This window comes from Narcine bancroftii, chromosome 2, assembly GCF_036971445.1.
Source record: "Narcine bancroftii isolate sNarBan1 chromosome 2, sNarBan1.hap1, whole genome shotgun sequence".
Taxonomy (NCBI): domain Eukaryota; kingdom Metazoa; phylum Chordata; class Chondrichthyes; order Torpediniformes; family Narcinidae; genus Narcine; species Narcine bancroftii.
The window spans coordinates 341,990,689-342,015,590 of record NC_091470.1 but is presented as its reverse complement, the minus strand read 5'-3'; the positions used below and the strand labels follow the sequence as shown (position 1 = coordinate 342,015,590).

The window sequence follows — 24,902 nt, the reverse complement described above, 5'->3', positions numbered from 1 at the left end:
ACAAACTTGCATTCAATGTTGGCAAAATTAAGGAGATGATTGTGGACTTCAGAAGGAAGTCAGGAGAAAACAAACCAGTCTTCATCAAGGGCTCAGCAGTGGAGGGAGTTAAGAACTTCAAATTCCTAGGTGTGAACATCTCCAAGGATCTGTCCTGGAGCCTACATGTCGATGCAATCACGAAGAAGGCTCACCAGTGGCTATACTTTGTGAGGAGTTTGAGGAGATTTAGCATAAAGACTCTTGAAAACTACAGGTGTATTATGGAGAGCATTTTGGCTGGTTGCATTGCTGCCTGGTGCAGAGGTGCCATTGTTCAGGACAGGAAGAATCTCCAGAGGGTTGTTAATTTGGCCTGCGACATCATGGGCACCAGTCTTCACCTAGGACATCTACAAGCAGTGGTGTCTTAAAGCAGCCTCTATCCTGAAAGACCTACCACCACCCTGGCCATGCCCTCTTCACTCTGCTACCCATGGGGGTGGGGGAAGGTACTGGAGCTTTAAGACAAGCACTCAGTGGCACAAGGACGGTTTCTTCCCCTGTGCCATCAGATTCCTGAATGAACAATGAACCAGAGACACTGCCTTTCTTTGAATTTTTCTTGCATTATTTTTATTTATTTTGTAAAGGGCTTTGTATAAATGTTTGCACTGTGATACTGCTGCAAAACAATGAATTTCACGGCATGTTCATGATAACAAATTCAGATTCTGTCCCTCCACTTCCTTTCACTTCTATCTGCACTCTCAGTCTGATGCATTTCTTTGCCTTCATGGGTGCTGCTTAATATTTTAGGGTTTTTTTGCAGCAAAGGGTATAATAGTTTTTTTAATTACGCTCCCAAAGAAAACATTGAATTATTATCTATTTTACTAAGAGTAACCATGCAGTAAATTGCTACTGAGAAGTCCTTGTACAAAAAGTTTCTCCATTCTTCTGCTTTAGCTCCCAAAAACAAAGTAACACTGGTCCTTATGTCCATTCATATTGAGCCTTGATTACATGTATGCTATTGGGTGCAGACTTTACTTAGTCTTGAAATAAAATGAAGCTTGTTTAATGTCAATGAAAGTGTAAACTCCCACGTGTTCCTTTTCTGAGCAACGAGGTGGGAAGTTCCTGAAAAATAGCAGGAATAAAAGCCATGTGTTTCTTTAATGAGGTGATATTCCTTTTGATGTACTTTTGGGTTTCTGTATTTGGCTTCTAACTTGGCCATAGCATTTGTGCTTTCTGGAAATTACATTAATCTGGGCTTTGGTAAAAGTTAACCGATTTTAATCTTGCAGCAAGATGAAATTGCTGTATTGCTCTGGAACCGACCAGAATGTGACTTGAACAGGTGTTCCTGTGTGTGTGACTCACACCAATTTAGATTCCTTGTGGGATCTGAAAGGTAAACAAGCAATTTTGTTTGCATGACAGAGTTTTTCATTTCCTGAGACCTGGTTGTTAATTTATTTATTATTATTATTTCTTAAAAGATAACAGCAATTTACAATTTTGTATTGCCCTGCTGACTTGCGATTGTTACTTTTCAATTTGTTACTGAGTTTGAAAAGTTTTAAATTATGTTAATTTAACTTATCTCCACAAAGTTGTGAAAGAAATTCTCATAGTTGGGAGAAGTAAGAGAAAATCATTTTGCTGCTAATGTTATTCCATGCATTTTAAGTCTAGTATTGAAGGAGGTCATCAAGTTTACTCATCATTTCTGTGCCTTGTTTGACCTCATGCCACTGAAAGGAAGTAAGGCCAAGAAAAGAAAACAAAATATTAATCGTACTTTGTTGATTTGATTTGTATCTTTCCTTTCCTCTTAGAAAATCCCAGTGCTGAAGAACTGAGGACATTGACCAAATTTTCCCGATCTTTCAATATCAAAAAGGAATTGGGCAGCTATCACTTTCAAGCTGTGAAGACAAGCAACTTGCCTTTTGTTTTGATACTTTACATTTCGTACAAAATTTGTGCAAACTTTTTGTATAGATGTGAGTTCCTGTAATGTGCCAGAACTTGTTGCTCTTTCTTATTTAATAAGAACACAACCAAGAGTCTGGAGATGGAAAGTTTTGAAATTCAGTGTGTATGCAACAGTTGGGTGCTGAGGAGTTTGAATAATTTATGCATTTAAATCCTACATAAACTAATAATACACAACAGACTATCTTGTTACCACTGATACTTAGCATTTTCTCTTTCAAAGATTACACTGTGCATTCAGGAAAAAAAAAGTCAACAGGAAATTTGCATCTAAACTTAACTAAATTTATATACAATTACTGGTATCTAACTTAAAACTCTTTAACTATACGCAAATACGTTGGTGTGTGTGGAAATACCTCAAGCCACTACCGCTCAATTCTTGGAAGGCAGTTCAAAGTTCAGTTTCGGAAATTCAGTGATGTTTGAAATTGATGCGACACGCAGGCTTTAGGATGGGTGAGGCACACAACCCCACAAAGGAGGTCGAAGAGCTCGTTACGCTTGTGCTGCTTCCTCAAAAATGGCCGCCTGGGCAAGCTGTGTACTGTTTTTAAATCAGCTGGTCACATGATCTCTGCTCCTGGCTTCGAGGCTTTTTCCTCACTCAGCAAATGTATCCATTTTTAGAACATGGTGTCTTTTAAGCCTTTTGCTAGTTCACAGTCATGAGGAAATCTGGTCTCAGATTTTACAAAGCTGCAGAGTTTTTAAATCATGGTTCTCCTTGCTAAAACCTGCAGGGCTGTGTAAACTGTTCTCTTAAAGGGACAATTCCACACAAATAAAATGATCTGAAAAATGGGAAAACGTCATAAAACTCATTAAGTGCTTGATACCAATTTTGTAAACATTCCAGTTTTCTGAAGATCCTTCACTGTTTCACTACTTTGAAAATGAAGCATAATGCAAGTTATTATTGTGGAGTATATGCAGTCATATAACAAGGTTTTTCAAAATACCGAAATGTGGGCGACAAAGTAATATTGCCGATAGGGCTGTTGTCACACTGCTGCAGTAATCCATGATCAATCTTGATCTTCATTGCTGTGCATGCATTTTACACCATCTGCAAGAACTTCTCCAATTTTTTCCCCATGCCAAAGATGTGCAAGTTGAGAAAATTGCTTTAAATTGACTTACTGTATGGGTAAGTGATTAAATCTGGATGGAATTAGAAGCAGAGAATACTGCAGCACAGAATCAGGCCCTTTGGCCTATCTAGTATTGCCAAATTATTCTGTGTTACCCTGTGACCTACACCTAGGCTATAGCCCTCCATATCCCTCCCATCAATGTATCTATCCACATTTTTCTTGTCCACATTGAACCTGCATTCACCATTTCAGCTAGCAACTAGTTCCACATTTGCACCACTCTGCATAAAGAAGTTCTTCCAAATGTTCCCTTTAAGCTATTTCACCTTTAACCCATGACCTCTAGTTCTTTTCTCACCTCAGTGGAAAAAGTATGCTTTTATTTATCTATGCCTCTCATAATTTTGTATACCTTCTCCTGTCAGGGAAAAGATGCAGAAGTATCAGAGCCAGAACCACCAGGAAAAACCGCTTCTACCCACGGGCTGTGAAGTTGCTGAATGACTGATAAAACAACTCTCCATTATTCTACTATTTATTAAGAATATTTTTTAATATATGTGCATATGTTCTGCCTGTTTGTCTGTTTTGCACTGTTCTGCACCTGAACCAATGAACCTGTTTCGTCAGTTTGTAATAGTACAATCAGATGACAAATAAACTTGAACTGTATCAAATCTCCCCTCATTCTTCTGTGCTCCAGGGAATAAAGTCCGAACCTGTTTAACCTTTCCCTTTAGCTCAGTTCCTCAAGTCCTGGCAACATTCTTGTAAATCTTCTCTGCACTCTTTCAATCTTATTGCTACCTTTCCATTGATGGAAAATGGAGAGACCAGTTTACAGGGAAAAATAGTGGGAATGGGATTGCTGTGTGATACAGCACGAACTTAAGGAAATGGGGAAACTATCTGAAAACACACATTCCAAACCTATCTTAATGAGTGTTCATATCGAAGAATCTCTTTCTTCTCAGATGAAGCTGGCAACATGCTGTTCAGCAAATGGCTATAGGATCTACTAAAATGCACATTGTAAGTATTGTACTTAAGATGTTATTACTGAAATAAATATGCTTTTCACAGAATTCCATTGATTAACCATTTCGAATAAAAATTGTTAATCTAATTAAGCACCTGTAATGCCTTCTGCATATTCAACATTAGATTTACTTTGTAGAATTATAACAGATGTACTTGTACGATATCAATTCTAACACACTCCATTTGTTTTGCCCTTTGAAATGTTAACTACTTAATTAATCTGAAATGGCATGAGCCTGACCAAAACCAATGTAACAAATGCTTCTCTTAACTATTTGTGTCCATGCTGCATTACATGTAGCCAACAGGCCGCACTTTCTGGATGGTTGCGGAATGTCTTACATGTAGAAGCAGTATTCTTAGTTTCCATGAGTTAACTGGCAGCAGGATGTACCTTGACAAGCCTGAGTTCAGTTCCTTTGGGGTTGCATAAAACATAGTCTTCCTGGCCAGTCCTTTTTTCTCCCAGCATAGCTACTGACTGCATTCAGATTTTATAATAAAGACCTCAGTTTGTCAAACAGCCCAGCAAATCAATATATATTCACAGAGAAGTTGCTAATTTGACAAGTGATGGCTCTGTACTACCCAAGGTGATTGCTTGATAAATGCCTTGCCTCGAGCTGGATTCATCTGCGTGATGAACTGTTCACATAATGATGCCAAATTCTGTTAGAACCAGCATTGGGTTCAGAATATGGTTGACAGATGATGGAATGATTCTGACTTCAGTTTGAGGTGCGGAAAAATGTATAAATTTAGATGATCTAATCCAAGGAGTAGAAGTTTGTATAAAAACACTGACTCATTGCTGGTTGGATTGCAGTGCAGACTTTTATTGAGCACATCTCTGATAGTCCAATTTGCTTGAAATAATTTTAAAACAAAATATGGAAACACCTAGCATTGTTCCTTTTTTAAAGAAGGAAACAATTATCGTTCTGTGGGAATGAGAACAGAAACTCCACTGTTGACCAAAATATCAGTTCTGCTATGTATAATTAAATAAAACTTGTTTCTAGCCCTTGAGAGATTGTTGGAATTATAGAGAGATTGTCATAAAAAAGGTGAACTGTTGGTTTTAGTAATGAATCTAGTATTTGCAGAAAGGTTCAGTGCCTGAAATGTTAACTTGCTTCTTCATAAACATTACTGCCTGAGTATTTCCAACATTTTTTGTTTTAATTTCTAATAATTCATCATAAAATTAAAGATTTTTTCTCTCTTTAAGACTATTTTGTTCTTGTATGATACATTGACATAGCCTCGAGGACCTGTTCCTGTGCTGCACTGTTCTCTGCTCATGTATTTCATACACATTGATTTGCTGAAAATTTTCAGGCGAGTACATAGTTAGTTGTACAGTAGGTTGCAAGCAGCAACTCAAATATTTTTTATTCATTTAGATTGCACAAATAAACATTTTCTGAAATGATTCTGCTGTTTTTCTTTTGGTTGTTGACATTTGTCTTCAAGAGTTAGGATAAGCGTTTTCCTGGAGAATATCAGTATACAGTGGGAGGCCCAACATGGGAAAATTTCAAAACTTTTGCATGAACGATAGCTTTGCTATCATGAGCACTCCCCAACTGTTAGAGTAATCAGTGTTCTATAGTCCTGTATGCAAAGGAAAATACTTTGAAGTTTATAAATTATGTCATGTTGAACTTGCGGAAGCCATGGGGAGGAAAATCTCTGAACTTTAGAAGAGTTAACCTTCCAAGTCTATTGTATCATGGGTGGTGGCAGTGGACTGGAAAATTGCACACATTACAAATTTGTTCAGGAAAAAAAGGTGGGAAGTAAATGATATCATTCACCACTTTTGAACACCTTTCCCACCCTAAAAAAAAGTTTGTTTTCTTTTGAATGGTAGTGCAAGATATAAATAGCTAATCAGTGTTTTCTTTGAACAATTCTACCTGTGGTTATTTCTTAATGCCTTGGAATAAGCAAAAACAATGACGGAATTTCTGATGGATCATCATTTTATTGAAGGACTATTGAAGCTGGGTGGAAGGAGGGGAGGAAACTAAATGTATGTTGTTATATGCAAAGGTCCTTAAATTTCAGGAAGACTTGAGAATCATTATCATAACTGCTGCCCTTTTTATACCAATAGATTTTTGTTTGTGGCCGAGAGACAGAAAATTAACTCTTTGTGATGCACACAAGATCTGCAGGGGACATCTGTGGAAGGAGAAAATTAAAACTTCGTATTGAAGAACCTGGAGGATCTTGATTTCTCTTTCAGTTCATTGGGTGTGTGTCGGCTTCAACATGAAACGGTAACTTTTTTTGGTGCTCCCTGACCTTTCCAGCATTTTTAATTTCAGATATTAACGAAGTTTACCCTTCCCCCCCCCCACCAAGTTCAAGTTTATTCTCATGTATATTGAGAAGGCAGCAATTGGAGGTTTTGTGAGCAGGCTAGTGGACATCTCCTACATCGTGCAAGACGTAAGACCATACAGGAGTACAATGTCCAGTTACAGGAAAAGATCAGTTGATGACGGAGTAAAGGCAACACCATTTTACTATTTTGTGAAGTTTGATAGTGGCAGGAAAGAAACTGCACTTTAATCTTGTGCACTTGAGTCTTCCTGATGGGAGTGGGTGAAGAGAGTGGCTAGGTTGGTTGATTTTTTTTAAAAGCAGCAAGAGTTACAGATGGGGTTGAAGGGAAGAGGGTTGAGAGAATTGACTGAGCCATGTTCACAACCCTCTGCAGTGCCTTGTGGTCTTGGGCAAAACATTTCCTGTAACATGCAGTAACATGTAATTCACCTGTCAAAGTTGATAAGGATGATGAATTTATTAACATACATGCAAGTATACACTTGGACTTCTGAGGAAGTAGAGGCACTTCTGTGTTTTCTTGGCCATCACTCGATGTGGGTGAACAAATCACTAGATGTTTAACCCAAGGAATTTAAAGATGACTACGATCTCCACCTTGACGGATTGATGTAGATTGGGAAGTGAGCTCTGCCCCTCCTCCAAAAGTTCCTTTTCATCTTTGTAAAATGCATTTGATTTTAACAAAGAACTTGTACAAACAAAAAGAATACAATTCAGTAAGATAGTATGGACAGTTACATAAATGAAATAAGATTCTGTAGATCACTAACATAAATTGTAAATCATATCCATAATTCATATTCTAAATAGAATGTACATTTTTAAGGTTTAAAAAAAAATGTAAGGAACATGGAAAAGGTACAAGTCGCACATTTTATAATCTTACACCAATATAATTAGATTAAGATAGTAAGTCATAAATGACCCCATAACTTCTGGAATCTTCTATCTGAATTATTGAATAACGTGTAGCGGCCCGCAAACCGGGACGTAACCAGTACACAAGGTGGTCGACGAACTTTGTCCCAGATGACAACCCGCATGGTGGGAACGCCGACCAATCTGAGGCTGGTGCAGCCAAGACGTCACTCCTGTCGTCAGCGGCGGGGACAAAATATAAGCCTAGTTGCCAGTGCAATAAACTAGTCTTCGACTTTGATTTCTTTAGTTTGTGTCATTCTTTCCACTCTTTGCAGTTACAGCCATGCTAAGTTCAAACAGGACATGATGTCACACAACCAGTGATCATGAATAGGTGCATGCAGGAGGAACCCATTCGCCAACGTACCCCGTAAATACACTAAAACAAATTGGGAGGGTGGGGTCTGGTGGTCTTGTATGCTGTCAAACACAATATTTCTTTAGCATTAATCTTTTTTCACCTTATTTCTCAGACTATATTTGGTTTTACTATCCTCACCATCTGCCTTTATGTCGAGTCAAGATTATTGAATGCTTTCTGGCAAACGGAGACTACTTTGTGCCTTGTAGAAGATGGAAAGCACATTAGGTGAAAGGAGTGGATATGCTTGAATTGGCATACTCAGCAAGTGACCTGCTCTTGTACCCACAGTATTTTTATGACTGGTCCAGCAGAGTTGCTGATTGATGGTAACCCCTGGATATTGACAGTGGAATAGAGTTGAGATTATATTCTCTCATGTTGGAAACAATTGTTAGGTGGTACTTTAGAAATCCAAATGTTATTTTCCACTTGTCAAACCTTGCCTGAATATTGTTTTGAATTATTGTAATTTTTTTTTTAATAATGGAAAAATACAAGTTTTGCTGCATTCAGGCATGGACTGTTTTTTTTTGTTAGAGTTGCAAGTGGAATTAAACGTTGTGTAATCATCACCAAATATCCCCATATTTGTCCTTTTGAGCTCGGAAAGTCATTGATGCTGGTTTCTCCGTGGTCAATGCTCTGAAAAACATCTGCTGTGATACCCTGAGATGATTGACCTCCGAAAACTACAACTATTTTGCTTTATACAAAGTATAACTCTAACCATTAGAATGTTTTCCTTTTGGTGCCATTGAGTTCACTTTGCCAGAACATCTTGACCCAACCCTTGATCAAATATTGCCTTGAGATCAATGACAGTCACTCTCAGTTCATTTCTGAAATTCAGTTGTTTGGTCTTAGCTCCATGTGATGAGGTCTAAAGCCAAATGGGATGTTGTTTGGTTCTGCAGCTTTTGTTGTATCAACTGCTCTTTTTCTTGATGTCATGGGAGTTAGTTGGAGATTGACATCCATGACAGTGGGGATCTCAGAAGGAAGCTAAGATTAATTTTCTATGCTGTACTTTCGGCTTAAAAATATTGATAAAATGGTCTATGCACAGCTTATGTTTATGAACTCGTGCTTCAGGGCACAACATCATTACAAGTCTATGCACTGTCAGAATTCCAAAGCTCACTCGTCTTATTGATGCCATTTATTGCTCTCCCTTGAAATTTTTGCAAGGTGGTAGTGAGCTGTCATCTTGAAACACTACAATGTTTCTGGTGAAAAGTCTTCCATGAGGTAGGGAATTTAATGATTTTTTTCGAGAAGCAAAGAAGCACGACGATACCTATGTATCCAAGTTATGAAATAGAAAGTAGAAGCATGGGGAGGGATTGAGAAACAACCCCTGAGAAAGGGAAGGCATGTCAAACTAAGATGGGAAGGAAAGAGATTCATGAACTGGAGCAAGTGAGAATGGATGGTAGGGAGGGGGTTTTGGAGTGAAGGAGTTCACGCCAATCAGTGATGTCGACTGTTGTACTATGTCCTTTTCTCTGCGAGTCAGTCAACTGTTGTGTTTCTTTGTAACTGGGATTTCCAGTTCTCGGGTCTATTCATGAACTAAGGGAGTTGGTGAATTAGATGAAGCTTTGGGTTTTTTTTAAATTGTGTATTGTGAAAAATTACAACATTCTCATTTTTGTGGTTCGTCACACATTGTAAATAGTTCATAAAATTGTACAAACACTTAAAGGAAATTATTGATAATTTAAACTAGGAAGAAATACTTGGTCTGTTCTTTTGTAGTTAACATACTAGAACCATCTGCTAAGCATAATTTATTTAAATGTAACCTGTAAATCTGTTTATTTGTAGGAAAAACATGATGAATCAAAAACTTAATTATTTTATTCAGGGCTTGGTAATGTTTAAAGATTCAACAGATAACATTTGCAAACGGTGAGCATGTGCCGTAATTAAATGTCACATTTTAATCATCAAATGAACAAAACGATCAAATACTATATGATTAAATCATACCAAAGTTGGTAATTTTAGTGCAAATATGCATACAGAAAATGGAACTGTCTACCAGTAACAAGAGTTTCAGAGCAAAATATAAATTTCTTGGTGACATTTTTTTGAGAGGCTGGGCTTTTAGAAATATTTATAATATCAAGATGCCTTAAGGATTCCACAACAAAAAGAATCTATTTATAAGTGGAATATTAAATTATTGGTTAGTTATAATGATCCACCTATATTGAAACATTTAATTGAGTTGTGGAATAAAATAGATTGAGGTAGGTGGGAAAAGTAAGATTTCTCCTAAAACGCCATTCTATCAAAATAAACTTTTTCCTTTTACTATTAATAATCAAATTTTAAAGATATAGAGTCAAATGGGGATTAGGTTGATAGAAGATTGTTTTGAAGCTGGTTATTTCTTTTCAATGAATGAAAGAAAAATATAATGTTCCAAATAATACCTTTTTTTATTACCAAGTTAAAGTTCTTTTAACTGAGGAATGAGGTTAGTTTTAGATTACCTAGAAATCTGAGTTAGAAATTTTACTTACTAAAGGAGGTATTAATAACTTTATTTCAGAAATGTGTATATTACTTCAAAGGAAAATGCCCAAATTAGATATTCATAAATCAAGATTAAAGTGGTAAAGTGATTTAGGTAGAACAATAGATCAAGATGATTGGAGAATGTTATGTAAGGATACTATGACTAAAATTATTAATGTAAGATATAGATTGAGTCAATATAATTATTTGAATCAATTATATTTAACACATTAAAAAATTAAAAAGATTTAATTTAATTTGTTCAGAATTAGGTGTCATGAAGAAATAGGTTCTTTCATTCGATTTGACAGTGTATTAAGGTTGTCTTTTTGGATGCAAATTAGATAATTTTTAGAGAAAATGGTAAAGGTTAAACTTACAGTAGATCCAATGTTATTTTTATTAGGAAATATTAAAGTGTATAGTTTAAAATTAAGGTGAAATATGAATCAAATTTTTTTTTATGATTGGCTTTAGCTGTTTTAAGGAAATGTGTAGCTATTACTTGGAAGTCCGATATAGATATAGGGATGCAAAGATGACATGCTGAAATGAGATCTTGTATTTCTCTTGAGAAAAATCATTTATAATTTACGAGATGAATATTCTTTTTTTGAAAATATGGAGCCCATATTTACAATAAGTAGGTTTGAAAATTTAAACTCTCAATGACTCATCCTGGGCGGTACTTGACTCCACGGTGGCTAATTAGAATCTGTCTATTCATTGTTAATCTCTATCTTCTTCTTTCATTGGGATGTTTGGGGGGAGGGAGGGATATACCATGTATTCTTTTATATGTATAATCCTTTATTAATTGTATTGTGGATTTTAAAAAATTTGTATAAAATATTTTTAAAAATATACCTTTCTGCCATGCAAAACATACAATGTTATTTGTCAAATGCTGATCAGCAGTCACAAACTTTCTTGTACAGGTGCCTAATCTTTTTTCAGTAGATAACATCTGGTCATCAAAGATAGAGTTTGGTGCCAAACATGGCCTGTCGCGACCCTCGTGTATCCTGTTGCGTTCTGCGTCAATAATTCGCAGCACCATCACCTAGTAAGTGGCCCTTCATGGCCCTTGCTAATTAATGTGATTATCACGCTATAAGAGCCTCTCCCTGTCGAGCGTCGTCGCCACCCACCCTCCCAGTCGGAAGCCTCTGAACGTGGCAAAGAGAGCTGCAGTCCCGCCATGGGTAACTGTAAGATGTAGAAAAGGAAGAGTCATCATCGATTGTGCAGAAGATAGAGTTATCGTGGAAGCTTGATAGTGGCGTATCTGTGTCGTCTAAAGGAAGATTATGGGGTGGGATCGTCCACCATCTATGATTTGAGGAAACTGAAAGAACAGTTGAAGTTTTATAGTGGAAGTGACAACCACAGACTGATGAATAAAAGGAAAACTGCATAGGGCAAAAAGCGTAGATATTGACCGAGTGCTTATTGAGTGGATGTGACAACGACAAAGTGAACCCATGTCACTGACTGATCTGCTAGTAATGAAACAAGTTCGAAAATTCCATGAAGAACTGAACCTTGAGGGTGAGTGTGAATATTCACATGGTCGGTTGCAAAAAAAAAATTAAGTGTCATGGTATAAAATATCTTAAAATCTGTGTAGAAAATGCTTCTTCAGATTATGCACTTGTTCATGCCTGGAGAAATGTAACTGAGGCAACATTAAAATATGCTTAGCTTTGGCTGTCAGCAATGTTCAATGAGAATGAGCCTACAGGTGAAGACTTTGAAGGCTTTCGTGTCAGTAATGAAAGAAGGATGATCATTAACCTCATTACCAAAAGTGTCGCAGCAGAAACCTGTTAAAGGGAACTGACATCGAAGAAGTGCTGAATATTGACAATGATGCATTTCTTGAGTGATGGGGAAATTGCTGAAATGCTGTTACAGCTCAATAAGCATGAGGAGAAGCGTAACGAGGAGGGCGTCGATGTGCGCACACGGGAAAAAATGGCCATTGATGATAGGGTTGAAATGTGCGGTAAAACAATGTGGAATGAAACAACATTCCTTTATCAGTGAATATGAGATGATGGCTGTTTATTCAATTAAAGAGAGACAACGTAGAAACTTTTAATGAAACATGACACTGGAAGGTTTTTAAAAGGTGATCATTCTGACTCGATATTTGAGCTGTAAAGTGTGTTTACTGCATTTGCACTGTCTGCGATGTCTGAGCCAGTTTTATTTTGAAGTTTTACTTCAAAATAAAAAAAACTAGTGCCTTTATGGTTTTTTTAATGCTTTTTATTTATCTAAATTCATCTAACACCCCAAGTCCCCTGTTTTGTGCTATTTTGTGCGTTTTTGAATCATTACCTTTGCTTAAAGGGACCGTCATTTTAAAATTATTCCATAATCTACTAGATTCTGAACAACAGCAGGTGTCTAGACTCGACAATTCCAGATAAAAGATTAGGCACCTGAACATCCTATCTGAGCAAGAAAATCATTTAAAAAATATTGGTCAAGGAATAGGATCATAGAGATTTACAAGAGAACATCTAATTCTTAGAACATGCAACAGGAACAGCCCACTATGTCTGCGCCTAACCCAATGGCAGTTTAAATTAAATATCTTGCACGTGATGCATATCCCTCTATTACCTGCATCTGCATGTGCTTATTTAAAAACTTCTTAAATGCCACTATTGTATCTGCTTGCACCACTATCTCTGGCAGTACATTCCAGGCACCTACCTTTCCATGTGTGTGTGCACAGGCGTGCATCTTCTTGAAACTTTTTGTACCCATCTAAACACCAATGTGCCAATGTTTTCCTCATTCCTTTGTAAATCTCCCATTTATATTTAATGCAAAAGCTTTTCATGCTCAGCGTAAATGCTAGTCTATAATTCTGTAATCATTACCTAGGAGATGTTATTTTTACCTTGAAATCATTTGTGTTTCGTTATGCATTACCAGACTCCTAACCTGGTGGTTCCATAATGTATTTTTTGTTTGTCACCATCATTTCCAATTTGATTGAATGAATGGACTGAAGTCGCTACAAAAGTACAAAGAAATTTTCAGTTTCCTCTTTATGATATTCTTAAATTAATGACCTCATGGCAGAAAATAGTTTCTTTTTCTCTTTCAAAATTCTAAAGAATTGTAAACATCTAAACAATAAACTACCTGGCTTTTTCCATGCCAATGGAAATAGCCAAAGTGCACTTGCTTTAATATTACTTGTCCTTTTCATGACCTCCATATACTTAAGTGCTTAGCAACTCTAAATCTGTTTCTTCAGCATGTGATTAAAGTCTGAAGTCCTGCATGCAACCAAATTAATGTATAACAAATGAAGCAGCCATCCATTAAGGCGTCCTCCCCTGTTGACCTAGGTACTAGAAACTAGTCAGGATATGAAGTGAGGAAAAGTTCCATGGTAAAAATTATAGATGCTTTGTGCATTTAGTTGCCCACTTTTGCACTGTGTTTATAACTAGGGTTGAATATCTTGATAATTTTTTTATGGTTTAGTAGCTTTTGTCACAGTTTCATGTTCCAATTGATGCCAAAAGCACTCTTAGCATGCACAGCACTTGCTATGAATCTGACCAATATAACATGGAAGTTCTTGGATAAGCATGCCCAGTGGTTCTCAACCTTCATCTTTCTACTTGCATACCACTTTAAGTATTCCCTATACCATAGGTGCTCTGTGTATCTTATGGTAAATTATGTCCCCTAACTCTCCAAACCCCAAATGTGTGAGAGAGTACTTTCCATCTGCCTTCGTACAGGTACTCCCTGACTTATGACCTACGCAACTTTCGTCCATCCGCACATGTGTCTGAATTTTTTTTAAAAGCACTGTACAGGTAGCACTCTCCCTTGTCCCTACCAGGAGGCCAACATGCCCGCTACTTCCGGGAGCTGGGTAACTAGGGGCAGCATCACCTTGCAACCTACGTGATTTGGAATGCATGTGCAGATTGCCGTCGCTCTCCCCCTCCCCAGCGACAGCAATCTGCACATGCATTCCAAATCACCTTTTTTTTAAAAAAAAAAACAGCATTGGTTCCGTCAAAGCACATTTCCTTGATGTCACTAGAAAAGGAGCATCAAAATGAAAGAAAATATATAAAATTTACACGATTACGGTGAAAATTGGGCCTATCTATGGAAAATAACACCTCTCTCTCGAGAGCTACCTTAGTGGCCACCATGTTGTATTTGACAAGCTATCACAGGAATACAGGGCAATTCTGACATGCATCCATTCCGAGGTACGACCAGTAGGCCAGAACAGAACATGGATGTATGTCGGGGAGTACCTATAATAACATTCCAACGGCACTGAAGCTGCTTGAATCCATGCAAGGTAAAGCAGGCTACTTGATAGCTCTCCATTCACCATCCTAAACATTCACTTTTCACCTCCAGTGCACCTTTCCTGCAAAATGTAGCAGCCATTGACACCTGGATAAGGCTTCTTCAAAAGCAACTCCAACCCATAATCATTATTACCTGGAATAATTAAAGCAACAAATCTGACCTGGAATTGCATCACTGTTCAACTGGAACTTTAATAGAATGAAATTCCTTTACAATGTGAGAGTCCTGATGAAAGAGCATTACCCTGAGATATTCATTCTTCACAGATGCTGGCCAACCTTCAGAGTATCCTGGAGTGAGACCCGAGAGTATCCAACATTTTGTTTTTCAGTAATGATTTGATCTGAGATTGATATTGGGCTCTGCTGTCTTTTCGCAGCAATCACCTGGGTATTGTCAGTTTGTGAAGAGGAATCTGCAGGATGTCTATATAATTGGATATGGACCAGTCACTGTAACAATGTAAAAAGGAGCAGTAACTACTACAGCAGCAGCAGTTTTGGGCCTGGTCTGATGTTCAATGTGTTCCTGCTTGTTCCCCATAACCCCAGACTTGCCTAAATTCTATGACTGACCATGTGAATGGCTGTTTGAGGCAAACTGAGCTCCATTGTGAACTTGTTTGATGATCAAATACTCTGTGATCTGCTTGGTTATTGAATAATTACTGCCTATGAAAAGTATGGCTCCCTACACCAATTATTCATTTCCAGGAATGCATACATATTAGCACCTCTTGATATCCAAATTTTGTAGTTTACTGTATTGCCCAGATTCTGAATTCAACTCCATTGGAAGCTCTCCTGGGACTGTAAGTGAAATACCAGTGTCTTTTTTCCCATAGAAAGTTAGTCCAAAAATAACACTGAAAGAAATTAGATTTATGAGAAAAATCTGAATAAAAGGGACAAATGTCTGTAAATGAATGTTGTAGTCAGTCTCCAACTTCCAGTGACTAAATTTAGTGAGAGAGTGATAAGCTGAGAAATGGCATTCACTTTATTTTGTTCCGAAAGCAAATTGTTCTTCCTCTCTTTTCTGATCTATTTGCAAGCTTTTGCTGTTTTTTTTTAGCAAAACCTCCTCTTTCAGTGTCAGTTCACTCGTTGAGCAGAATAATGTCCTTTCTGCAATCAGTGGATGTCCATGATAGCTTCTCATTTCTGTACTATTACTTCCACCCATAGAGTCATGCAGTACAGCCCAGAATGCCAACTTGGTGAACCGAACACATCCATGCCCTCCAAAATGGCATTTTGGGCAGGCACATTTGTCTGAATTAGGGCTATAATTCTTCCTATCTGTCCAAATGTTTTTTGAACATTATTTAATTGTATTTGCCCCTGGAGCAGTGGTTCTCGCCTTTTTCTTTCCACTCACATACCACTTTAAGTATTCCCTATGCCATAGGTGCTCTGTCATTAGTAAGGTGGTATGTGGGTGGAAAGAAAAAGTTTGAGAGCCACTGTTTTAATCGTACATAATTGACTCAATATATGCATGGTTTCATAACTCCAAAAAAAATGGGCCAATGACAATTTTTCTCAAGCAAAATATTTCAGTAACAATGGGTATAGAGCAGTGAATCTTAACCTACCCTTCCCACTCAAATACCACCTTAAGCAATCCCTTACTAATCACAGAGCACTGATTGCATAGGGAATAATTAAAGTGGTATGTGAGTGGAAATAAAAAAAACACTTAAGAACCACTGCCCTAGAGCTTCCTCAGGCAACTTGTTCCAAATACAAACCCTCTGAGTGGAAAAAGTTACCCCTCAGGTCCCTCTTAAATCACTCTCCTCCCATATTAAACCCAAGCCCTTTAGTTATAGAATTGTCTACCCTGAAAAATAGGCTTTGAGATTCTACTTTATCTATGACCTTCTGATTATTTATCAAAACTCTCCCTATAACTCAAGCCCCCCAGTCCAGCAACAAAACAAATACGTTGTAGAAACAGTGACACAGCATCCATAGTGTTAAGAGCCCAGAGGACCCCAAAACCCAGCAGCAATAGATATTCACCAAGACAAATGGTTACTTACCAGCCTATAATTTCCAGTGCTACGAGCCCAGAGGACCCCCAAACCCAGGAGCAATAGATATTCACCAAGACAAATGGTTACTTACCAGCCTATAATTTCCAGTGTTAAGAGCCCAGAGGACCCCAAAACCCAGCAGCAATAGATATTCAGCAAGACAAATGGTTACCTAAACAAAATTATCTTTAAACATTAAAATTGAATCAGACTTTAACTTGCCACTTTTGACTGACTTAACCCCCTTCTAATTCTAAGCACGTGTGTGTAAGTTCAGAAAAGCTCTTTGGTTTCCAGACCAATCTCACTTCTCATTCCTCCAAGTTCACTGGTTGTATTGTGCACAGAATTTAACATTTATAAAGTTCACCAGGCTTTGGTGCTTGAAAGGTAAATGGTTACTGCTCAGGAAGGTTTTCAGAGAGAAATTTGTTGTTCCAGGTCATCCACAACTGATGTACTTCCGTCAGCCACTCCCGTGTCTTGCTGATGAAACTTGCCCCTTCAGGGTTCTCCAGATGATGGACTCTTTCTTTCAGGTCACCAGAGTTCCTTATTGTTTCTCTTATTCCAAGAGAAACATTAGACAGCCAGTCCTCTCCTCTTCCATGAACCACAAGGGCTTTGACCAGGCCGTCTTCCAAATGAGGCTTTCCACAAGCTTGCCAGCTTGTCCTATTCCAGTTCCAGCTTCTGTTGCTGGCTGTAACACTCGAAGTTCTCGCTCTCTCTCTCTCTCTCTCTCTCTCTCTCTGAGAGGAAGCCTGTTTGACTCTCACTGCTTGCAAAACCACTTGGTCCTCTTAGAACAACAAGTTCTCTTCCAGTCAATCTGCGGCTCCAATAAGAACATTCATCTGTTGCCTTTTGTAAATAACAATCCATTAGTGAAGCCTCTTGAGCACTCTCCAAGCTCATGCAAAAGCTGTGGAACCGATATGTCTAGCATTAGCAGATCTCCAGTATTCCAAATAAGATCTGTTTTAAAGTGTTTGTATGTAACCTACTCTAACAAACCTTTCCCACTTTATCTCCCAAAAACATATCAATATACTCTATCACAATAGTAAGTGAAGGTTTACCAACGTTTCAGTCCTGGACTCTTCATCGGGAATAAGAGAAAATCAGACAACTGCCAGAATAAACAAGTGAAATGAAGGGGGAGAAGGAGAGAGGAATGGGAAGGTGGAGAAATGCAGGCTAATAGGTAATAGGTGGATGCAGGTAGGAGGATAGAAGAGAAGAAAGCTGAGAAGTGAGAAGGAAGGGGGCTCCTCTGATAAAAGGAAGGGAAGGGTATGGGGACCAGGAGGAAAGGAGACAGGATAGGCAAAGAGACAGTTAACAGAGGGGGTTTAACAGAAATTAGAGAAGTTGATGTTAATGTGTCTGGTTAGCGACTTCCAAGATGGGGAAAGCTAGCTGTTCCTCCAATTTGCATGTGGCCTTGCAGAACACAAGGCCATGACAGACATGTCAGTGTGACAATGGTGTGGAATTAAAATGGTTGGCTATTGGGAAGCCTTGCTGTTGCAGAGGACAGAGTGAAGGTGCTCAATGAAGCGATCTCTCCGTCTGCAACCAGTCTCTGTGATATCTCGAAGGCCACATCAAGGGCACCAGGTGCAGTAAGTGACCTGTTCATATTCAACAAGGAAATGACACAAAAGACCACGGGTGCTGGAAATTTGATGAAGTGCTCCAACCTGAAACATTTCTTCCACTGATGGTGCTTAATCTGCTGAGTTCCTCCAGCAGATTTTTTTTTTTGCTGTATGTAATTCTTACTTGCCTTCATCAGCTGAAAGCTCAATTTTGATTTCATACGGAACCATTTCTAAAGCAGTGGATTTTGATTTCATACGGAACCATTTCTAAACCAGTGGATAGAGATGGTTATTACATTTTAAAATATAACTTACTTTAAGGGAAGCAAACGTTAAGTGCTTAATTAATTAAGATTTCAACACTTTTTATTTCAATAGATTTTTAGCCTGACATGAATATGATTGCTTAAGAAACTCACTTTTGGTTTTACTGCAAACATGGTTGAGAGGAAAATTATAAAATAGTCCAAAGAATTCCCAGGCAGTGTAGCCTCATAATACAGAAACCAATTTTCATTCAGCATTGATGTATTTTGGAATTTAATGAATGCTAATGCGAAAGTCATTAGAATAATGTATGAAGTAGTTATGGAGTAGCTGCAAAAGCAACAGGGTTGTGTAAGGGGAGATTTTAATTTCTCCGATATTGACTGGGACATCCTTAATGCTTGGAGCTTAGATGGGACAGAATGTGTTAAGTGCTTCCAGGAGGGTTTCTTGAAGCAGCGAGAAGATCGTCCAGTTAGGAAGGGGCCATACTCGATCTTGCATTGGGAAATGAGTCTGGCCAGGTGATCAGACTCTTTCTTGAAGCAGCGTGAAGATCGTCCAATTAGGACGATCCCATCTGTCCCATCTAAGCTCCAAGCATTAAGGATGTCCCAGTCAATATCGGAGAAATTAAAATCTCCCCTTACACAACCCTGTTGCTTTTGCAGCTACTCCATAACTACTTCATACATTATTCTAATGACTTTCGCATTAGCATTCATTAATTAGGAAAGGGCCATACTCGATCTTGCATTGGGAAATGAGTCTGGCCAGGTGCTCAGACTCTTTCTTGAAGCAGCGTGAAGATCGCCCAATTAGGAAGGGGCCATACTCGATCTTGCATTGGGAAATGAGTCTGGCCAGGTGATCAGACTCTTTCTTGAAGCAGCGTGAAGATCGTCCAATTAGGAAGGGGCCATACTCGATCTTGCATTGGGAAATGAGTCTGGCCATGTGATCAGACTTTCAGTGGGAGAGCATTTTGAGAAAAGTGATCACTTTGTTGTTTAAAGGGAAAGTTTTTTTTTCTCATAGTGGAAGGTGTTTGGAATCGGCAAGGTGGAGTACTGGTGGAAGCAGATACAATAATAGTATTTAAGAGGCTTCTAAATTGGCATGTAAAAATGTAGGCAGGAAAACTTTAGTATGAACTGGACGTCATATTCAGCACTGACATAAGGGCTGAAGGACTTGTGCAATACTGATCAATATTTTGTACTTCAACAATCTGAGTGAATAAGATGTACACAAAGCAGGTTAATCTGCTGCAGTAAATTGAGATTCACTGGTGGTGTATTATACTGATGGCTGGCTCCACCCCCATCTACCCATATATAACTCTGGTTTCCTGCCTAAATCCTGAGCCCTTCAGAAGACCACTGTAAGACCCTACCCTCAATTATAAGCTAATAAAAGTGTGTGTTCTCCCTCCAGTTGTGAGAGCTTTTATTCAAGCTACATTTGCCAAGACCCTCCAGTACAAAGCCCATTCCATACAGCATTGGTACTGCTCTTTTACGAGAGTTCTGGAAATGTTCTGTTTTCATACTCTGTTCCCTCTCTAAATTAGTACATCTATACCCTTAAAGATCATAACAAATAGCTGTTAAACAAAAACATTTGCAGATGCTGAGGTCGAGTGCAATCCACAAATGTTCAAGAGAAACTCAGCAAACTACGCAGCATCCATAGAAAATCGGACAGCAGGAGCAGTCATCGAGGATCCACATCACCCAGCACATGCTCTGTTCTCACTACTGCCATCAGGAAAGAGGTCGAGATGCCACAAGACTCACACCACCAGGTTCAGGAACAGCTGCTACCCCTCCACCATCAGAGTCCTAGAGAACAAACTCAATCTGGGACTCATTTAAGAACTCTTAAACCTTGATTTTTTTCCTCTCTATTTTACCCTGGCAGTTTATTTACATATCTATTTGTTTACATGTGTGCGATGTGTACAGATTTTTTGCATTACCAATAAATGTTGATTCTTCCTCGCTTGTAGGAATAAGAATCTCAGGGTTGTATGTGATGTCATGTATGTACTCTGACAATAAATCTGAAATTTGAAGTAAAAGGAAACCTGAATGTTTTGGGTCTCGGGTATAACAAATGGCTGTCATATTCTCTCAATATCTCAGATTGTTCTGTTGAATTGACTTGTTGAATATTTCTTGCCACATGAATCAGGACATCTATTCCTCACCATAATAAATATGGAAGGATCTAGCAAGTGAATAAAGGCTGTTTTTTAACACACACACACACAAAATATTAATTAAGATGTGTCCTATGCACCACGAGAAATATTATTAATTGACTCCAAGAAGAAGCCGAACAGAATTCTTACACCCCTGCAGTTTTTTTGGAAAATATATTTTCACAATGCTGTTGAGTTAGGGGGTTCCATAATTTTAACCCAGCAACAATGAAATTACAACAACCCTAGTCCCAGATTGTGTGTGGCTTGGGTGGGGAATTTGGAAGTGTTCCCATGTACTTTCTCTTTGGTGGTAGAGACTGCAGCTATGTAACCCTCCAAGTCACGCATGTAATTGGCAAAGCGCTCACACAATGTTGAGAACAAGAAACCTTCCATTATTTCCCTGAGAAATAAATCAGAGATTTTTAGACTGAAACATAGCATTGAGATTTACAAAACAGTTTTAATTTTCAAAGGATCAACTGAGCAATCAGCTCAATTTGTTCTACAAAGAACTAATATGTTGATAAGCAGAGGACATAGATTTAAGTTAATTGGTGGGAGGATTAATGGGAAGCTGAAGGGAAAAAGTTCATTGTAAGATTGAGAGCGAGGAAGTGGGTGTAACCCAAACAGCTCAACGATTGGCTGACTTGGACACAATGAGGTGAATGGCTTCCTGTTGTGCTATTAATTTCTGTGATCCACGATTCCTTAAAAATTAGTACGGATGGCATGCATATTTTTTCATCAATGTCCTTTAAAAGTTACTTCCCAAAACTGCTGTTTAAGTCAATGAATGTGTTGACTTGGAGGAGTTGAATATTCTTAACCGAAATTATACACTTTACAAAAACAACTTGGATTATAATTTTTTTTTTAACCATCACAGCAGCCAAAAGCAAAACATTGTGGATGTGAAAATCTGAAGTGAAAACAGAAACTACTTAAAATTCAGCAAATTAAGAGGGTGTGGGTCAGAGAGGGTGCAAGAGAGAAAGGGAGGGATAAAAATTACAAAAGAAGCCGCTTTTTAGTATTTAATCACTTTGATACAATTTATCAAAAAAAGATTGAATTAAAAATGGCAAAATACATATTTGGGTCTTGGGCAGTGAGGGGGGGGGAACTTAATTTCCTGTTCAAAATCTTCACTGCCTGTGCTTTGAAAGTCCTGATAAATGGAGTCTGGTAAATATTGAGGTGGGCAGAGGTTTATGTTGTTACAATTCACTAATAAAGCTGTGATGACCCCAGGATATTTATTTTGGGAGATTCAAGGATGTTAATGCACTGGAATTCATGAATAAGTGGCTTGACATGGTCTAGTTGGAAATGATTGGTTCTTGACGATTCTGTGTTGCAAACATTACTAACCATTTGTCAGCAATGACTGAATGTTTACTAAATATTGCTATATGCAGGTATGGGACTTGTTCAACTGCTAAAGAGTTGTGGTTGAAAGTGAATGGCGTGCTATCATCACAGATGATTCCCACTTCTAACCTGACAATGTTTTTAGGAGATTGCTTCACTCAGCACCTCCTCTCCATCCGCAACAAAAGCGACCTCCCCGTAGCCAACCATTTCAATTCTGAGTCACTCTCTCAAGCTCACATGTCTGTCCATGGCCTTTCACACCACCCCACCCTGACCACCTGCAGATCAGAGGAACAACACCTCATTTTTTGTCTGGGCCCTCTCCAATCCCAGGGCATGAACATTGGGTTCACTGCATTCCATCAATCAGCTTGCCTTTTACCCCCTTCCCCCACCCACCACTCTTTTAACTAGTTATTCCAATTCCTACTTCCTTTCTCTCTCCACCAACCCTAGACTCCTCCCCCCTTTTCTGCGGTGTTTCTTCCCCCCCTCCCACCTATCATCTCCCACCCTCACCATCCCCCTTCCCCCTTTTGTTGAGACATCTCTCATGTTCCCCCACACCTTGATGAAGGGTTCAAGTCTGAAACATTGGTGATGTATCTTTACCTTTGCTACATAAAGGCACTGTTTGATCTGAGTTTCTCCAGCATTTGTGTGATTTTTCACTGACTACTGTCAATGTTTTTGAGGGAGTGGCTGGGCGAAAGGAAGTCCTGTAGTGAAATTTTGGGTCTGATAATGGATCACCAACAATCCAGGTATCACTCCAATGACTGGAGTGTTTTTCTTTTGATGCCCTTTTGATGCCTATAATTTTACTGGGGCTCCTTGATGCCAAACATGGGCAAATACTGCCTTGACATCAATTAGAGCAGTCAGTTTCATCTCTCATTCAGTCTCTGAAATTCAGTCCTTGGAAACCAGTGGTTCTGGCCATACCCAAAATGAACCTCTGTGAGCAGGTAATTGGTGTGTAAGTACCACAATAGCATTGAAGACGCCATCATCTACGGCTTTGTTGATGATTGGCAATAGACTGATAGATTTACTGTATATACTTGTATAAAAGTCGATACCGTGTAGAAGTCAACTGCCTATTTTTAGCCAAAAAATATGGAATTTTCTACATATCTCAGGTAAAAGCCAACACTATTCTCTTAACTTGGTCCTGGGCGCACCACCCACCCCCCCACCACCACCATGATCGGAACTCCTGATGCCTTGAACACTGAATTCCCCAGCCACCCACCCATTGGAGCTCCTGACATCATGAACATGGACTTGTGCCTTGACCTCCCACCTATCACAAATCCCGTCGCCTTGAACGACTCAGGATACTTAACACAGTCAAAAGTAGTATCCGTGTAATAGTCGAACCGATAACTTTAACCTTAAAAATGGTCTACAAAAATGGACTTTTACAGGCGTATAAATGGTACTTTTTTTGTGAACAAGTCAAATCTCAGCAACTTTCCACATTGTTTCAGAACAGCTTGGCAAGAGAGACTGCAATTTCTGGGCGGCACCTGGAATGTTATCTGGTCCCATTGCTTTTTCTGTATCCAGTGCTCCCAACTATTTCTTGATATCACATGAAGTTAATCAAATTGAGTGAAGACAGGTTCCTGTGATGCAGGGAACTCCGGAGCCAAGTTAGAGTTCTGCATCCTTTGTCTGCTTAGTTCTATTGCATTATTTAATGCTTTTAACTTCTGAAAAAATATTTAATATTTCTTACAAGTTTTATTGGTTCATTGTTACGGCCTTCAAAAGTGTGGAAAAAATAGAGTAGAAATTTCTATAGAGTTAAGTAAGAAAGTCTGCCAATTCTGGGGTCAAGTACAATACACAAATGTGTTGGAGAAGCTCAGTAGGTCACCCAGCATCCAGAGGATATAATGGGTAATCAATGTTTCGGGTATATTTCCATGTTTCAACTGTATTCTGACACCGTTAAAAGGCACTCTTCAAAATGACTTGCGAGATATTTGAACACGTAAATTAAGACATGCCTTGTCACAAACCACCTGCAAACAGCAATGAAGCTGTCTTGTTCATTTGTCCAGATTTCCAGCCCTTCTGTGGAAAAGAAAAATATTGCAGCATTTTCCTTGGAGTTCAACTTATGGGGATACCACAGATGGCAAAAATCACCCTCTGCATCACTCATTGAACTGAATTTCATCTCTACTTTTCATCCCCATAGGAAAGGAAGAATCCAGGAGAATTGGAGTGGGCTTGTCAAGCTTAATTGTTGATACACATAAAAATGATGTAGAATTATAAACCTCTTTCACTTCATTTCAATTTTCCACCCCTGTTTTGAGACAGCTTGCTCACTCTACAGCTAAAATGTCAGAATCACAGGGTTTTGTGGCGTGTTCTTAATGCATTCCTACCTAATGCCCTTTTAGTTCAGAATAATCATTGTTTGTAAGAACAGTTTATGTCAAGCATCTGAAGGTCCACATAACTTTTAAAAGTCACAGACGATTGATGCTGTCAGCCATTTAAATAGATTGAGTGAGATTATGGACAATGGATGAATTATAGCAGTCTACCTAACTTGTTATTGCTGTGAGAATTCCTTGTACTCCTGCTCTGAGTCTTGCAAGATGACCTTTGAGTCTCCATAGCCCCAGGTTTGTCTGTCCCTCTCTGCATTGTGCTGGGGACTCACTCTTTGGCTTCCAGCTCTCGTGTGTTTATCTGCATCCGCCTTCTG

General features: G+C 38.6%; 1 long non-coding RNA gene across 9 annotated transcripts in view; it reads left to right on the top strand.

Moving 5' to 3' along the window:
* The window catches only part of LOC138755734 (uncharacterized), a 94,404-nt gene extending 73,571 nt beyond the window's left edge, over positions 1-20,833 (top strand). For 6 of the 9 annotated variants that reach the window (XR_011352514.1, XR_011352506.1, XR_011352513.1 and 3 more), the window contains 3 exons: positions 1,827-4,115; positions 6,247-6,412; positions 7,880-11,160. This is a non-coding gene — a long non-coding RNA (uncharacterized lncRNA). Of the gene's footprint in view, positions 1-1,826; positions 4,116-6,246; positions 6,413-7,879; positions 11,161-11,253; positions 13,393-20,211 lie in introns of those variants that run through there. The other 3 variants (XR_011352507.1, XR_011352509.1, XR_011352508.1) reach the window with 3 other exon arrangements.
* The last annotated feature ends 4,069 nt before the right edge of the window (positions 20,834-24,902 follow it).